Source organism: Carya illinoinensis, chromosome 7 (assembly GCF_018687715.1).
Source record: "Carya illinoinensis cultivar Pawnee chromosome 7, C.illinoinensisPawnee_v1, whole genome shotgun sequence".
NCBI lineage: Eukaryota > Viridiplantae > Streptophyta > Magnoliopsida > Fagales > Juglandaceae > Carya > Carya illinoinensis.
The window spans coordinates 628,662-646,963 of record NC_056758.1 but is presented as its reverse complement, the minus strand read 5'-3'; the positions used below and the strand labels follow the sequence as shown (position 1 = coordinate 646,963).

The window sequence follows — 18,302 nt, the reverse complement described above, 5'->3', positions numbered from 1 at the left end:
TAAACTTTGTGTTTATTTCTTCACTTTTAAATTCATATAAACTTCTCACTTTTGTAATTATAAATTTAAATATGACGCTGACTTATATATAAAGTTCGTCTTCGTTTTCTTTATGTGTATCATTTGAGCATACATATAGCACATGTATACATATATATAATTAACATACATATTTTGCCTCAATTGGGCAAACGTCCGTTGGACGTTAATTTGCTCTTACTAGTATGTGTATATATATATATGGAAAAAAAATTTTTGTCATCCTCACACTTCACGCACCACATTTATTTTAATTTTTTTTTTTTATAATAAATATGTGGTGTGTGGATGATAAATAGAATAATTCAATTAGTTTAATAATAATAAAATAAAATAAAAAATAATATTTTAATATATAAAATATATAGTGTGAGATAACATGTAACATCCCTCTAATATAGATATACATACATATATATATATACACGTTCTTTGGCTCAACCGTTTTCAGAAGCAAATTAAAGATTACTTTTGCCTCGGATACCTGACATCGCTCGTGGGCAACGTGGATCTCTACAACTTGCCATTAAAGACAGACACAAAGATCACATGCTTGCACCTCCCCTCACCCCTTGCTATTTATGGTATCTGAATCGGATGGGCCAACATCATGTCACATTGATATCACGTCTAATTATTAATTAACATTTACAACTAATATGCAAACTGTTGCGGACTTTTTTTCAAAAAAAGAAAAATGAATACGTGATTTATATTAAAAAAATTAATTTTTTAATAATAAATTTTACTCTTTTCTAAAAATATATATATATAATATTTAAATAATCGATCTATAATTGCATTTACTATTCAAAAACTTCAACTAATGTCACTACAAAAAAAACGTTTATATTGGTTGCGAATAATTTTTTTGTTATAATAAATTAGTCACAAAAATTCTTTTTTCTTATAGTGTGTTATTTTTCATTCATTATACATGTGTGTATATATGATACCATAATCAATTAGGTTCACAACTTCACTGAGTCGTTAATTAATTAGACATATATCTAATTCAAAAAAAAAAATTAGACATATATCAACCTTCGACCTGAGCACCAGGTACACACACAGCACAGATCTAGAGCTAGAACGAGATCCTGTTTATGAAGAGAATAGATGATCTAACCAATTATTACAACGGTACGTAATTCTTCTTCTGGGGGGTGATGTTGCTAGCTATGTGGCGGGATATTGTCTCAAATTGAGGCGAATAATGTTCGGGGCAACAAGGGATCCACAGTACAAATGATGTCCGATCTTGATGGCACTTGTAACAAGTGACAGTTCAGGATCATAGTAGTGAGCAGTTGGTTTTCCTTCCAAATCAACGGCAAGAGCCCCTCCATTCTTCTCCATATTTGGTCGCCCTATGTACTTCTCCATGATTGCTATACACTTCCGGATGAAAGGGTATCTGAATGCTAAATGCCATGAAAGTGTAGGTGCCTGCATGCATTACCCCAAAATAGACTGATGATGATGAGAAATATTTACTTCCTGATTTCTAAAATTCATGCAGGATCGATCATACATATCCAAAAAAAGGATTTTATCGATAAAAACCACAATAAAACCAAAAGATTAATTGATATATACCCCGGTACATGGTATTTACAAAAACTTCGTCTGTGTTTTTCATGATGATCCTGATCCTAACACATGCAGATTCGATCTAAATTAAGCAGCTAGGGATCCTAAGTTTTTGGATTCTATGCACATGATACTATATATAGATCATCAATATTGTTTCTCAAGAAACAAACACTACTTCATGAAAAAACATGGATATTAATTATTAAATGGAAACTAATTAGAACCGATATATATAGTACCGTTGCCAATGCAATCCAGTAGTGGCCATCTCCATCATATCGGATATTATCTGGCATGCCTCGTAGATGATCAACAATTCTACACTCAGTCGGGAGATGTAATCGCCATGCAGTCGGTGACGTGGCTTGACGCCACGTCAGCCGGAGAGAGAAAAAAAAAAAAAAAAAAAAAAAAAACGACCGAAGTAAAATGGAAGAAATTGATCGATATTCATCATTTCGGCAAATATTTTCCCGCTTCTGGTGTGCGACTGAGACCGAAGAGAAACTTTCCCCCATTTTGTCAATCCCGGCTTCTTCAGTTCGTCGTGGGTGCAGATCGGTTGAAAGCACCGTTGGGCCTCTGTTTTGCTTGGGTGGGTTTAGTTCAGGCCGGTTGCGTTGGGTGGGTCAAGGCTGAGGCTTGTTTGGGTGAGCTTGGTGGGCTGAGTTTGGGTCAGATCCGTGGGCCATCACCTCGGGTCAGCGACAGTGGGCCATCACCTCGGGTCAGCGACAGTGGGTCAGCGACGTGGGTTGGCAGTTCGTGGGTCGGGCTGCGTTTCGTGGGTCATGATCTAAGGCTGCCGTCGGCACCACCACAGCCAGGTTCTCTATCCACCATCGATCGGAAAACCAACATCATATGCTTGAAAAAAAGTTTGATTTTCCTGGTACATAAATTGCATGAAACGTGCTCAGTTTCGGTCCAGAACTCATGGACGGGGTAGATATATATGTGGCTATGTGGGTCTGTGTCGTGGCATTTGCATTAACAATGTAAAGTGAGATGTTGGAGCATTAATATGAGGAACAAAAAGATGTTTTCAGAAAATGTTGTTTACAGTTGTTGTTTAGTTAGATGATTGAAAAATTTAATAATTTTCTGGTGCAAAAGATTGAATACAAGTGTAGAATTGTTGTTAAAAAAATACCTTCGAGTGTTTTTTATTGGTTAAAACTGTACCAATAAATTGAACTAATTGCATAATGCTAATGGTTGAGGATTTTAAAATTGATGGTGATAAGTCTACTTAAACATTTGGAAACAAATTGTGTATAATCACCATGCAGCTATGGACATGCCATTATCAAGTCCCCTTTCAATGTGGCTCAAATTTTTTTTTTTTCCTTTTGGGTTTGAAGTGAAAATTGTCGGCATTTTTGTTTGACATAAGGAAAAATAAATTACAAGACTCATGATAATTGAGAATTTATTATTATTGTTATAATTGGCCATATTTTTCTACTTTAAATTGAAAATGTTGAGGGTGTGATGTACAAGTTTTGTAATAAGAAAATAAAATCATGGCTGAGAAACATGAAGGTTTTAACTCCAAATGTAAGATGTGATAATTGATTAGTAATTGTCATTTGTTTTTAAATGAAAACAGTAAAGTTTTATTATGCTTGGTTCACAACTGCTTCATGAAATGTGATCATATATTAGTGAACAACTTGTACAGGCCATGGGAAAAGCGGAAGAACAAGCATCTACCTTAACACCATTTAGCTCAAATCACCCAACCACAGTATGTTATTTTATAATTTAAAAACCTACTGCAATGCAACTCAATTATTTAGCATCCTAATTATTATTATTTCTTTTATGTTAGGGTATCAGTCAAACTAGTCTACAAAACTTTCCAACGCCCATGCATGGTTATTTTGGACCAGTTCCTGCATGGTCACCACCTTTCATGCCGTATGTAGATGGCAATTATCACGTAAGCAACATTGTGGTGCTTTTCCTACAAGTTGCATGAATTTATAATTTATATTATTTATATTTTATTTCTTTCCTGTGAAGCAAAACGTTGGATATGCATTTCAATATGGAATGGGACCTCCAAGGCCATTTATGAGTACAAGCGCCGCGACGAGCGCAAGATTTGCTGAAGAGGATAGACCGGACACATTTGAAACTGAAGCACCATGTACTTCCGCCGCTAGAGTTGATGAAGAAATACTGTTGGATAGACCAGTTGAGACTGTAACTGAACCTGTTTCCCCTGGTACACCACATGTAGTGACATCATCAGATGGTGATGATATTTTTGAAGAGCCAAAATCAGGGATGGAGTTCAATTCGTTTGAAGATCTGTTGAGCTATTATAAGCAGTATCCAAAAAGATGTGGGTTTGGGGTGATGACACAAAGGAGTGAGAGGTCTGACGATCACGGTGTGAGATATGTTACTCTTGGTTGTGCACGGGGAGGGAAGGCCCGGATTAAGAGTTCTAATCCTGCAATGCCATGTCCGACGGGAAAGACGGATTGTAAGGCCCGGATTAATGCACTAAGAATTGAGGGGAAGATGCGGTTGACAACAGTGAATAATACACATAATCATGTAATCAGCCCTCAAAAATCCTGCTTCTTTCGATGCAATAGAGCAGTTAGTGAAACTGTTAAAAGAGTCCTAGACACAAATGATTTAGCTGGCATCCGAATGAACAAGAGTTATGGATCTCTTGTGGTTGGCGCAGGTGGCTTTGAGAACCTCCCTTTTTTGGAAAAAGATTGTCGCAATTACATCGACAAAGCCCGTCATCTGCGACTTGGTGCAGGTGGTGCTGGAGCACTTCGTGACTATTTTATGAGAATGCAGTACAAGAATAACGGTTTTTTTGCGTTGATGGATTTAGACGATGAAGGGCGGTTAAAAAATGTTTTTTGGGCAGATCCACGAAGTCGGGCTGCTTATCAGTATTTTGGTGATGTCGTGACATTCGACACCACATACCTGACTAATAGGTATGGGATGCCCTTTGCACCTTTTGTCGGTGTAAACCATCACGGGCAGTCGATTCTGTTAGGAGCTGGATTGATTTCCAATGAGGACACGGAGACATTTACATGGCTGTTCCAAACATGGTTGTAGTGTATGGATGGAATAGCACCAAAGGCAATTATCACTGATCAAGACAGAGCAATGAAAAATGCAATTGCTATTGTCTTTCCTGAAAGTCGACATAGATTTTGCCTTTGGCATATACTTAAGAAAGTCCCCGAGAAGCTTGGATCGTATGCCACCTATAGAAGTGGGCTGAAAACCGAGCTGATGAAATGTGTGTACGACACACAAACTGTTCAGGAGTTTGAAAACTGTTGGGCCGGTTTTATTAACACATACGACTTACATGAGAATGCATGGTTGACAAGTTTATACAATGAGCGTGAGCATTGGGTACCGGTTTTCCTAAAAGAGCACTTTTGGGCGGGAATGAGTACAACACAGCGAAGCGAGAGTATGAATGCTTTTTTTGATGGTTACATCCATGCGAAGACCAACTTGAAGGAGTTTGTCGACCAGTTTGACAATGCATTGAAGAAGAAAATTGAAAATGAAAATCAAGCGGAATTCCAGTCATTTAGCGGCACCATTCCCTGCGTATCTAGATCCCCAATTGAGAAGAAATTTCAATCCTTGTACACCAATGCTAAATTTAAGGAAGTTCAACAGCAAGTCATAGGCATGCTTGATTTGGAAATTAAGCTACACAGTTCTGATGGCGTAACTAGCGCTTATGTATTAGAGGATGAAGTTCGTATTCAGGAGTTCACAAAACAGGTTACATATTCAGTGGATTTTAATGTGGATGACTGCAATGCAAAGTGCTCATGTGGGTTATTTCAGATGAGGGGGATACTGTGTAGACATATCCTGGCTGTATTCAAAACAATGGGTATAAAATCATTGCCAAACCAGTACATTTTGGACCGATGGAGGAAGGACATCAAGAGGAGATACACGTCAATCCGAAGTAGCTACGATGCAGGGGATCAGAGGCCAAATGGTAATAGACACACAATTCTTCTGAATATGTGCTACGAGATGATAGATTATGCTGTGGATTCTAATGAGCAATTTGAAGATGCAAAGAAGAGGATAAATGAGATGACTGGATTATATCGTCAATACCAACGCCCCTTGGCTATGGCCGAGACAGGTTCAAAAGTGACAAACCTATTTGTTGTGTATTTACTACAATAATGGAAGTTATAAAATCCATTAACTATTGCTTGTGTATTTATGTCCTATCTAACATGTTCTTTGGCCTATACAGGTTCGGAACCTGTATTTACGACACAGGATACTGCAGTTGGTAGTTCACAACAAGTGAAAAGTCCACGTATTGTCAGAGGGAAGGGAAGACCCCCATCTCTTAGAAGAGCATCTAGGATGGAGATAGACATGCGGAAGGTTAAAGCCAAACAAGCCAAACAAGCCAAACAACAAGTTGAAGGAAAACGCAAACAGGTTCGAGTTTATACGCTCATGGGTTTTGCAAGAGTTGTCTTATTTTTGTAAATAATGTAATAGAGCAGTTTTTTATTTCCTTAATTGGTAGCGACATGAGAGAGAGACATCATCCATTGGAACGTGTATGAATTTATTTCATGACGAAGATATTGCAGCACTGGACACACGCAGGAATTTATTTGGGCCATCGGGAGTAGATATTTGTGTCAATCCTGGCCAAGTTCAGTTATTAGACCGATTGTTCTTATAAAAGCTATGGTTTGATACGGGTTTCAATATTTGTAATCTGATAGGATTTGTCTGAAAATAAACAGGGAGTTCGAGACAGCTCACCTTTTAACAGTAGTGGACCCGAGCAATATCATCCCTTTATTGATAGTCCAGAAAGTGTAAGATAATATACATGCATATATTAGATTCTAATATTTATTGGAGATGACTGAATATTTTCTCACATTTTTGCTATCAGATATTTTATGATTGGATGGCGCACAATCAGCACTCATTGGGTGGAGATGGGTCACAAGAATAGCGACAATGCGGTTAATGGTTGAGAGAAGAAAGGGTATATTAGATATCTTTGATGCGTAGCCCTTAAAAATTGTTGGAAGTTTTTTTTGTAAAGAAAAGCACTGTAATTATGTATGTGGAAAACAGGATAAGTTGGTGGAAAAGCTATTCAAAACAGGCCAGGGCATATTTTTGTATTTTTGTAAATTTTGAAAATTTATGTTGTAATTCATTTCTTGTAAATTTTGGCAATGGTTGCCAATGTGGCTCATGAATGAGGCTAGACACATGATTCGTTTGAAAGCTATGTTTTATTGAGGTGTTGACGTTGAAAAGTATTCATGGTTTATTCAGGTGTTGATGGTGAAAAGTATGCACCATTCTATTTGTGTTTGACGTGGCCGGATTATAAGCAGGTCATGTATGGGTTACCGGAATTTGTGTCAATCGGGATGGTGTAATGGTAGTTCACGTGGGCTGGAATTTGACGCAGTAACAGGGTGTATTTAAGTTCAGGCGTGTATGGCTCAAAAAGGCTAAATTGGCCAGACTAGTGTGGTCATTTGGTCTCTGCAATGTTCTAACTACTAATTGCAGCACTGGCCAGATTAATGGCATACCAGCTGAAAGTAAAACCAACATCTGGAAATGACCAAGCTATTATAACTGAAATAATGAAACAGTTTATTAAGAGCATTAATTCATACAAGTTGCTGGGCAGAAGTTAGAACATACAAATAAAAACAGTTTCTTTATTTCAAGTTCCTCCAAATTGTTCTTTGCAATACAAATCACAAATTACTAAGACAGTGAGCGACATATATACAGGAATTCCTCATTACAGTCATACAAATGAGGCCAAAATGACCAACTTGAGAAAGGCTCATGAAGTACCCTTTTCAAAAACATACCCAAAAGTCCAGTTCGGTTTTACATATGACACAAGTCGACCAATACATTCCAACTGATACAGTCACATTCAAACAGGCCAAAAAAGGGCTACATCAGTCGTAGCATTGGTTGAGATAGGTTACAAGACACTGGATACACTAAAAGTACAGCACAAAAAGTTACTATGAAAAACCATGTCAATCCCAGCAAATTGACGACTCCCTTGTACTTCTTCTCCAATGCGACATATTTCGCTTCCTCGCTGCGTAGCCGCAATTGAAGTACCCTGTCGTGCCTCCATTCAGCTAGCTCCAACGTCATCTTACAGCAACTGTTCTGCTCACTTTGAATATCAATCCACTCGAAAAAGTCACATTGTTTTTTCATCTTATAGTTTGGACAATTGAAAAATCTTCTACCAAAAGAGTTTGCTTTTCCAGAAATCCGTAGCTTCGCTTGGGAGCCACAATAGCAAAGTGGTCTCTCAAAACTTGATCCGGAATGAGAAGCAGAACTCATTTGCTATCATGGATATTGTAGTAAAACGAGCATTCAAATCAGTATATAAGGCAGTATTGGGATAAATTTGGTCTCAGATATATACACAGCAGCTATGGCATTTCATAAACAAGTTACAGGAATATATGTCAATCCCAATTGAAAACAGTTAAGTAAAACAATGGGTATAAAAACAGATATATGTCAATCCCAATTGAAAACAGTTAAGTAAAAAGACGTGTATAATAAGGGCATAATGTCAATCCCAATTGAAAACAGTTTTGAGAAACAGGGCCTTATAAGCAGTATGTCAAGCACGGATCCCCAATTGAAAACAGTAAAGTGTCTACAGTATGTCAATTTGATATATGTCAATCCCAATTGAAAACAGTTAAGTGAAACAAAAACAAACAGTTAAGTGAAACAGGTTCTAGGAGATACATGTCAATCCCAATTGAAAACAGTTAGGTGAAACAGGGCATTACAAGCAGTTTTCCAATCTCAATTGAAAACAGTTAAGTGAAACAGCATAATACACAAGCAGTATGTCAATCACAGTTGAAAACAGTTAAGTGAAACAGGGTTATTTCAGATGTAAGTCAATCCCAACACAAAACAGTTAAGTGAAACAGAATAATACACAAGCAGTATGTCAATCACAATTGAAAACAGTTAAGTGAAACAGGGTTAACAGTGATATAAGTCAATCCCAATTGCAAACAGTTAGGTGAAACAAGGCATTAAAAGCAGTATGTCAATCCCAATTATAAATGGGTTAAGTGAAACAAGGATATGAGGCACAGGATTTGGGTACCATATATGGTGCCCAATCCCAACTGATACAATCAAATATGAGGAAGAAGGTTGTGTCCATCAGATATTTATTGCTAACCTATCAACAGCCAGCTTTTTCTCAGTACTCAGACGCATAAATCAAGAAGCTGAGCCAAATAAATTTAATGTTAGGTGGCTAGGTTATAAGCATGTGTGTGTGTACCTCTCCATCCACCATTTACATTACTGATCAACAAAAACATACCACCCGGACCAAAAACATATTTATTTTAAAAATATTTTTTGACAAGTATTTCTTTTATAAACATAACAGATTTCTTTTATCATCCCCCGGATTCATTACAGAATATTATGCTTCGCAGAAACTACAGAAATACAAAACTAAAAATATCCTAAAATACAGAAATCCAATCATACAAATACTAAAAACAGTGGATATTCAAGTATTTCTTTTATAAACATAACAGATTTCATAACAGATTTCATAACAGATTTCTTTTATCAACTCCCAATATTCATTACAGAATATTATGCTTCGCAGAAACTACAGAAATACAAAACTAAAAATATCCTAAAATACAGAAATCCAATCATACAAATACAGTAATTTAAAAATATGATATGAAATAACCTGGACACGGCCGACTGATTGTCAGTTTCGGGATGAAAAGTTAAGGTTATATCTAGGTATAAACAGGGCTAGGGTTTCGGTTTGGGATGATGACTTAGGGTTTTGAAAATGGTTAGGGTTAGGTCTAGGCTGATTAGGGTTAGGGTTTTGCAAATTTTTTGGTTCGGTCACCTTTGAGACTACGAAAGGAATGAGATCATGATGTACTCGAGCAATGGAATGAGAGAAGAAGAGAGACAGAGAGACGGAGAGGGAAATACGATGAGAGGGACAGAATCGAGGGAGAGGGAAGATGATTAGAGGGACTGACTGACTCAAGGCTTTGGGAAGACGATTGAGATGGACTGAATCGGGGGAGATGGAAGGAAGACGATTAGAGGGACTCAATCGAGGGTTTCGTCAATCTGATGAGAGGCATTTAGGGTTTCGCATTTGGGGAAGATGATGAGAGGAGGGAAACAAATCTAGGGTTTGGAATTTGGGGAAGACGATGAGAGGAGGGAAACAAATCTAAGGTTTGGAATTTGGGGAAGACGATGAGTGAAGGGAAACAAATCTAGGGTTTGGAATCTGGGGAAGACGATGAGAGGAGTTAGATGACTCGAGGGCTTCTGGGCTTCTGAGGGACTGAAATTTTATCGAGGGTTTCGACAGTTTGGGGAAGACGAGACAGGAGGGCATTTCAATCGAGGGCTTCTGGGCATGGGTGGGACTTATTCAGAATCCTGCGTTTCGTTCATTTGGGGAAGACGAGAGAGGAGGGAAAGGAATGTTGAGGCTTCTAGGCTTCTGAGGAGGGAAAGGAATCGAGGGACGTTTCGAGCATTTGGGGAAGACGATGAGCTGTTATCACGGGGAAGACGAGAGGGAAATTAAATGAAGACGAGAGGGAAACAAAAAATTAAATGAAGACGATTGCATCAAGGACTTGAAGGAAGGCAGTTGAATCGAGGGGCTTCTGACTTTAAAAACCAAAACGGAGCGTTTCCGTTTTATCCACGTCAGCGAAGCCGTTTGCATGCCGACTGCTCAACACGATTGCATCCAGAGTTTTTCGGTAGATGATCAATAAACTCGGTGACTTTTCCTTTTTCCTTGCCTTGTATATGATATTTCCTACACCTTCTCCTGCGCGCATTAGTGACCCATTAATATAATTGGAATCATTATAAACAAAAAGTACTTAAGGAGTTCATACTAACATGAAATTAAAGCATATATGCCTGCATGCAAGACTGGAAATTATTAGCGATTAAGTACATACGCTAAGGTTTCGCAAAAAATCACATAATTTTGATCAGGCGAGACTGCCACTCCATTAGCATAGTAGAGATTGCGAACCAGCACCTTTGTTCTCTTGGTCACTGGATCATAACTCAGAAGTCTACCGTGGGGCTTACCCTCCAAAAAATCCCAAATGAACTCATGCAATCCATATTTATACGAGGCATCTGTAAAATAAACCATGCCATCATCTGCTACATCTACTGCGTCTGTCGTTCCGAATTTTTGTCCCTCAGCCTCATCTGTCAACAGCTCCACTGTCCCATCTGCCGCTTTCACCTTCAGGAGGCCCTGCAAATTACATATTCATGGCCAGATCTCATTAATATAAAAAATAAAGTGAAACAATTCATAACAGTACTCTTCGTTTTAATTATTATTTTTTCGTTGTTTGTGTTGATGTGATATGATTTAGATATTTTTATAAGTCAATTAATTTTTTTAAAAAATTATTAAACATGTATTATACATAATATTAATGTTATGTATTTTTTTTATAAGGAGGGTTGTGACCCTATTTTCCTTCTTTTCGAGGCATGGAATCTATGTAGATTTTGTAAGTCAAAGACTGGAGTGACGTACCTGCAGGTGTCCACCGGCGAGCTGCCATAATTCTGGACAAGTCTGATCCGCAGTACCTAACCGTCAACGACGGATCAGTGTTTAGTTGTTTAATTACCTTTACGGGATCAGCAACCCAGACTTCGTCGTCACGTACAACAGCGATTCCCAACGGTCTGCCGCCGGTGTTTATCCATTTCTGCACAGTCGAGTCGTTCAACGTGACCCGGCTGATCCACCCATCTGCACAGCCCGTGTAATGACTCCGGATATGGGATCGTAAGCGACATCTTCCGGTCCCAACAAGTGGCCCGCACCCAAGGGCTCCGATCCTCGGAGCATACGATTGTTACTTGCCGGCACGGAAATAACGTACCGAGTCAGCAGGTCCGGGGGTAGAGGAGCCGGATCGAACGAGTCCAGTTGATACATAACTATGGCGGCAAAAATGGGAAGCAATACCGCCATAAAAACCGTGAAAGACCATCTGTTTTGTTTTTCGCTAGAAGCCTTGTTTCGTGAAGCTGAGTGGAGGTTCTTCGAATCGGCCATGATTGGGACTGGGAAGTGAGTTCGGCCACTCGGTTACAGAGAGAGAGAGAGAGAGAGAGAGAGGAGATATGGCGCCTTATTATCGGTTCGAGGGAGCTATTTGAGGTGAGAAATAGGGTTTTTGACTTTGGCATTGGTTACTGAGCTATTATATTAATATATATATATATATATATATGATAATAGGTGATATGTATTTGAGAAATACTTTTTACAGTTAGGAAATGCAGTCGGCGTGCAGTCGTGAAGAAAAAAGTGAATTAATACTGGACCTACATGAAAAAAAAAATTATTTTTATAACTTTTTTTTATTCATGTAGGTCCCCCTAAATATAAAATAATTTTTTTATAATTTTTTATTATTCATTCCGTATAGCCGACTGCACGCCGACTGTATTTCCCGACTGTATCTAGCAAAGCCCTATGTATTTATCTCTACGAGGACTATCTGCAACCCTATCCACACTATCTTCAAAAAACAAAATATCTACGAATAATTATTTATCAAATATATATATATATATATATATATATATATATATCTATATATATATATATCTATATATATATATATATATATCTATCTACCAATAAATAATTAGCAAGGAAGCATGCATCAGCCTGGACTAGGGGTGGCAATATGTCACACGACCCGTTAACCCAACACGAACACGACACGATAATAGCGGGTTAGGGTTTAGTCTTAATGGGTTCGGGTCAAAACGGGTTGACCCGTTAAGACACGATTGCTTAACGGGTTGATAACGGGTTAACCCGTTTTGACCCGTTATGACACGTTAGAAAGTTAAAGTTACAATTATACCCTTATATCTAAAAATAAAATTGTTAGAATTTCAATTTCAATATTTTTATTATTTGGATTGTAGTTTTAGACTTATAATTAGTTTTATAATTTTTATAGATATTGTAATTTTAACATTTATATAAAATTATTCTAAATTTAATCAGGTTAAAAAGGTTAATTTCAAGCATATTCAACCCATTTATATAAATAGTTTAAAATGAGTTGTGTTGTGTTGTATTAACCTATTTCGTAATATTTTCTTAATTTATTTGTTTATTTATAAAAAAACATATTTCGTAATATTTATTAATGAGTCAAAACGGGTTGACACGACACGACCCGTTATGTTAATGGGTCGTGTTAAGGTTTGAGATTTTGACACGATAAGCTTAACGGGTCGGGTTAGGATTGACCTATATGAGCCGTTAACACGATTTGACACGACACGAACACAACCCGTTAACACGATTTGACACCCCTAGCCTGGACATGATGGACAAGGATCTAAAATCATTGCCAATTGTCATTGGATTCTTAAAATTTAACAAGGATATATAGATTAACCATTTGTCAAGAAGTATGGCCTAAAATCATATGTTTTTTAAAATTTTAATTGGACTTTTATTTTAGTAATTTGATGTGTATAAATATTTAAAAAAATATATATTATTTTATTAAAAATTGTAAATAGGTTGTAAGTTCTATTTTAAAATCGAACGACAATATTTCCTATTTGATATAAACATATTTTAATTTATATATACTATTTTGTTTTAACGATTATTTATAAATAATGATAGTTTTTATTTGCAAACATTATAATTGTGAGATGTTACGTACTATGCTATATCTAACCTGAGTGAGTAAAATAAAAATGATTTTTATACGCTGCAAACACTAGAATAATATATATTTATATATATATATATATATATATGTTCTAATTAAACTGATTTTGGGAGAATGTAGCTAGGCCGGGAACATCATATGGCTCCTCATGTGGTCTCAAAGTAGTTAGCCAAAATTAATTATTTTTGGCTCTTGTCTCTTGTATCGACACCATATATAGTTATAAAATTGAGTAATACTACATACAGTCACTTTTGCGTACTCTCTGTGCACTCCACTGATATGCTTAGCTGGATTAATTTTTTTTTAATACACAACCAATTATATCACTGAAGTGCACAAAAGAGTCCGCAAAAATGACTGTACATAGAATTTTTGTATAGAATTAATAAGCTCTGTATCTTTCAACGCCAAGCCATAATTAGCTAGTGCACAACGGCGCTGCATACGTACAACATCACCATAAACTCTTGGTTCCTTTTTTTTTTTTATCAAATAAGCGAGTAAATTTTATTAAAAAAATATATAATACATAAGGAGGGAATGGAGTTTTCCAATAAACACTCCAGAATAACAGTGTAAAGAGGTGGATAAAAAGGAAAAAAAATATTTTTACGATCAATTTCTTAGTCTTCATCCATGTCCTACTAAGAGGATGCCATTTTAAAAGACGGTTATAAACTGTTTGTAAAAAGTTTCAAACAAGGAAACTACCGCTAGTAGCGGTGGAACCTCAGCTGAAAGAGCTGAGAGTGGCGAGTGCATTGTTATTTGTTGTCTTGAAATGATTTTTAGAGAGATCTATAGTCCCTTATTCAAGATCATCGGTTAGAAAAAACGATAATATATAATAAAAAGCACAGCATCGAGTAGACTGATCTGTGGGCAATGATCATCTATGTTCTCGAGCTCTTGTGATGACACGAGGCAGCCACATATTGGTAGAAAGGAGATGGGATGGTCCAGATTTGGAAGATCTCGGTGAAACGAAACTGTTGATAAAGCACTTGTGGCCTTTGGAGGTGTCGGAGAGCTGCGGCTCATGAGGACTATTGAACCCAATATTTCAAGTTTCATATAATTATATATTTACACATGGATTTTGATGATAATAAACGAATTTAAAAAATAAAATAATCTTAAACTCAAGTTGTCTACATAATGGAGTTAAGCATATCAAAAAATCAAACATGAGCAAGAAGGTAACAAACTCACATTAAAACTTATAGAGTAATATTGTATATCTCTTGAAAAATTTAAAATTAGGATTAAGGATCAAAATTAATATTTTATCATAAAACATTAAAATACATTTTCAACATGTGCATGAATATTTTGAAAATTAAATTTAAAAATTTTGAAATATGATTGATTGTCATCTTTCTCATGTGCATAACATGATTAAATGTTTGAATTTTAAAAATATTAAAGATGATTGATTGTCATCTTTCACATGTGCATTCTTTATTTGAATATTTTTAAAAGTAATTTATGCTCTTTTTGACTTACGCAAAAGTTAGATAATTTTATTTGAAAATTTTGAAAAATAAATAGTACTCGTTTTGTCATATGCGAAAATTAAAAAAATTAAGTTTGAAATTTTTAAAAAATGAATGATATTGTCTTTGACAATTGAAAAAAAAGAAACTTTCATTTGAATTCTTTGAAAAGTGAATGATGTTGTATTTGAAAATTAAAAAAAGAAATTTTTATTTCAATTTTTTGAAAAAGTGAATGATGTTGTCTTTGACAAATTGAAAAAAAAAACTTTTATTTGAATTTTTTGAAAAGTGAATGATGTTGTCTTTGACATGTGAATATTCTCAAATTTGAATATGAAGTTTCTTATGCCTATGAATAGATCTTTTTAGAGTTTCAAATTTATAACACCAAGAGCATACAACATTCATTCAAAATTTTCATTTTCTCTTCTTTAAACATTAAGTCTTAACCCTTGTTCATTTTAAGAGAGATATAGTTTGCGTTGTATTGTTCGTATTTCACTCATTAATGAGTGTTTTTTGATAACCTATTCACTATCAGTTCTTGTATCAGTAAAAGGGTGTGTATAACCCTTGTGCATATAGAAAGTGTTCTACATATGGAATAATTGAATCACCACATATAAGGTGATTATAAGTGTAGAGGGTATTTTGCATGGATCATTTGTAGCGGTGTTGTTCAAATGTGTAATAAGTTTCTATTTCTACCTGGATGAGGTTGAATAGTGAATTTGAGAATCATCAATGAGTAGCTTGAAGAGAGGATATAGGCAGTAGGGCCGAATCTCGTTAACATACTGAGTTTGTTTCTATTTTACCCATACTCTTTATATTTACTATTGTTTCGTATTTTGTTTATATTTTATATTGTATATTTGATTTATAATTGTTAATTTTTAAATATAACTCAATACATCCCCTCTTGTGTTAGTCATCTGGGCAACAAGGACAACGCACCAAACATTTTAGTGTGGCTCTGCTCCGTCCCAGTAGATTAGCAATTGTTGGATGAGGTGGTATAACGCGTGTAGGTGGATGGCGGCTGGAGAGCAGCAAATCTGACCAAAACCAAACCGTTAGAGGGAGGAGGGAAAAAACATTACCTTGAAAGTGTATGCATAGTGTGGAAATGGAAAAGAGAATGAGAGAAGGGTGAAAGCCACAACTCTACCCTCATCTCTGACAACGGCTCTCACTGAAATGAGGTTTTTTAGATAAAATGAAGGCTATCTCTCTCTAAGACTACCGAGCACTAAAACTCTTAGTTCGATCCTAAAACTTCAACAACAAAACTTCAAGCCCTGATAGTTTCACTATATTATTTTTTAAAATTTATTTGGTTGGATGTCCTGATATTCTCTACTCATGCACTTTCGTCACTTTGCTGGTCAAAATTTGGTTAGTTAATAGTGTCCACAATCACTATCATCTTTCTACTTCTTTTGTCTTTTTACTTGTTAAGTGTCTTTGATCATCATGGGTTTCATCTCTTGCCTTCACGACCTCAAATGATCATTAGATCATAATATCAATCATTACACCAGCTTCAACCATCACATTAATGTGGTCTTAATTCAAAGTTAGATCGACATGACCTCCCCAACAATCATATTTATGATAGCACTATGTTCTGCCCCCTCTTGTTCTGCGACATCAGCACCTGGTGTCGTAGATGTGCGCTGTTTCTTTCAGCCAAGCCTACCCCTTGTGGAAGTGTGCTGCTTCTAGCCCTTCCATGGTAGAAATCCACCTCGTCATGGTGATTGGCAATGTTCAATGCCACCGTATGGAAGGCAGTATTGTGCGTGGTGCCCTTGTAGTGCTCACCTCACCTCGTGCACCCTCACTGCACCTCGCCTCACCTTGGAGACAAAGCACTTGGCATCGTTGCTTCAGCTTTGGCAACACCACGGTGTTTTCTGATCCTACATGAGCTAGTAACGCAACACCAATGTTGCATTTCACTAGTCGTCGCAGCACCAAAGTATGGTGCGTAGTGGCTTGGCTAATGCCCTTCAACGGAGCAACACCATAGGCATACTACAATGGTCGAATGGTGCCCACGGTGCCGATGTGTGCCATACCTCCAAGTGTATGAGGCCCTACCCTGCTCGGTATATGGTCAGTCCTTTGGTTGCATTTACTATGCTCGAAATCGATGAGTTGGCAAACGCTACACAATTGTTGGGGAATTTGTACATATTTTAATTCAATGCGTTATGGATTCTAATCAATTAATTAACTTGGTATCCAACCAAAGTCCCACCCACCTTAGGTTAGCTTCAATAGATAGCTAAATTATTAACATATTGTATCATTGTTTGAAATGGAGTACCTAACGGCCTATTAAATTATCGTTAATAAACTTTACTTATTTTTTGGTTAATCTTATATAATGAATAAAATTAATGATTCCAAGGTAAAAATTACCATATTGGATTGATGGAACTCGATCGAATGATGCATTCTAATTAGTACTTGTTCTACTCTTCTTGTCCAATAGTCATTGGCCACTTCACATTACACTTGATAATTGATATATATCCTACATGATCTCAATCTAGTACCTAATATTAACTCACTCAAAAAACACTACAATAAAAAAGGTTTATTAATGGTCAATTATTTGCTACGAAAAATTACTATTTTATATCAAAATGAGTCCATTCTCTTCGCATATAACTCGTCACAAATAACTTTATTTTAGTGTTTAAAGTACTAATTATATAATGCTTCACAAGTTGTCTAATGTGTAAAATCTCTTTAACTCGTTTCTATGTCCTCGCAGCTGAAACGATCCTCCCATGCTACAACTCATTTTCTTAGAGATTGGTATTGGGCTGGGAAAATATATATAACTAACTAAGATTTAGCTTAAATTTGCTATGCATTGGAGTAGTTATGATCTGCTAGTTTGACATTTGCGTTACAGTATATATAAACTCATTTCCATCTTTGGCATGATACCATTCACAGCTAAAAGAATATTTTATTTCAATAATTTAAGTTGAAGATAAATAATAGTTGAGAAATAATAATTTAAGTAAAATAAAAATAAGAAAAAGGAAAAAAAATATAATTAGAGTAGTTGCAAAATATGAAAAAATAAAAATATTATTATTAAAAAATAATATAATATTATTTTGGTAAATTTAATGTAAAATTATATCTTCAAAGGTTTTATTTTTATATAAAAGTATCTACTTTTAACTAAATTTTAAAATTGACTTTGATTAGACGAATGAGCATGCTCTTGGTTATAACCATTGAGCACTAATTTGATAAACAAACAAACAAACAAAAA

General features: G+C 36.0%; 1 pseudogene; it reads right to left on the bottom strand.

Annotated features, from left to right (window-relative positions):
• Positions 1-1,004: 1,004 nt before the first annotated feature.
• LOC122315617 lies at positions 1,005-11,978 on the bottom strand (annotated as a pseudogene).
• Positions 11,979-18,302: the final 6,324 nt, after the last annotated feature.